Here is a 1080-nt window from a genome sequence, read left to right on the forward strand (position 1 = left end):
TTGCCCTCCCATGCATGCAATTTGGGAGTAAGAACAGAGAATAGAAGTAAATCAGGTAGATTCCCAGGATCCAGTCATCGAAGGCAGCATGCCCTAGTGGATAGAGCATGGCCCTGGGAGTCAGAAGGACCTGTGTTCTGCCACTTGTCTGCTGGTCACCTTGGGCAACTCACTTCCGTGGACCTCAGTTACCTCATCTGTAAAGTGGGAATTAAGACTGTGATCCCCATATGGGACAGGGACCGTGTCCAACCATAGTAGTTTGCATCTACCTCAGTGCCTAGAACAGTGCTCGACCCATAGTAAGCACTTAACAAATGCCATCATTATTATTATTATTATCAGTGGAAAGAGAATGAGACAGAGAATCAAGAGCCTTAGGTTCTAGTCCTAGCTCTACTACTTGCCTGCTGTGTGACATTGGGTAAGTCACTTCACTTCTCTGAGTCTCAGTTTCTTTATCTGCAAAATGGGGATAATAGATGAGCATTCCCCTCTCAGGGTCACACATGGAGAGTTCCCAGTACTCTACCAGTCTCGGCTAAGGGAGGGAGAGTCAGGCAGAGGCATAACCATTCTATTCCTAGCTTGGGCAGTGACTAGCAAATGGAAGGCAATCTGCTACAAATTAAAACTCACCTGTGCTGGGCAGCAGTGGCATGGGAGAGAATGAAGGGTGAAGACTCAAGTTTACTGTACGGAAGGAGGCAATGGTAAATCTCTTCCATATTTTTACCAAGAAAATTCTGTGGATACAGTGTCAGAATGACTGCAGAGAGAGGTGGGGCGTCCTGGGAGAGATGTGTCCATGGCGACGCTATGGGTAGAAGACGGCTCAATGGCATAAGACATGATTGGCACTCCCTCTTAGGCCGTGAGCCCTGGGGGAGAGGCAAGGCCTGTGTCCAGTCTCATGATCTCATTTCTATCCCATCACTTAATTATTATCTACACCTGTGCCAGACACAGAATGAGTGCTTAATAAATACTAATATTATTATTACATCTCTTACAGTCATTAGAGGGAGTTCTTTGCCAGTTGAATACCCATCCTTGGGGAATGGGGATGAGTACAACCAC

General features: G+C 46.6%; 1 non-coding gene across 1 annotated transcript; it reads left to right on the forward strand.

The window, feature by feature from the left end:
- Positions 1-491: 491 nt before the first annotated feature.
- On the forward strand, positions 492-629 carry LOC119920032. The gene has a single exon (XR_005447803.1). It is a non-coding gene; the product is annotated as a small nucleolar RNA SNORA7 (small nucleolar RNA).
- Positions 630-1080: the final 451 nt, after the last annotated feature.

This window comes from Tachyglossus aculeatus, chromosome X1, assembly GCF_015852505.1.
Source record: "Tachyglossus aculeatus isolate mTacAcu1 chromosome X1, mTacAcu1.pri, whole genome shotgun sequence".
In the NCBI taxonomy this organism is placed as follows: domain Eukaryota; kingdom Metazoa; phylum Chordata; class Mammalia; order Monotremata; family Tachyglossidae; genus Tachyglossus; species Tachyglossus aculeatus.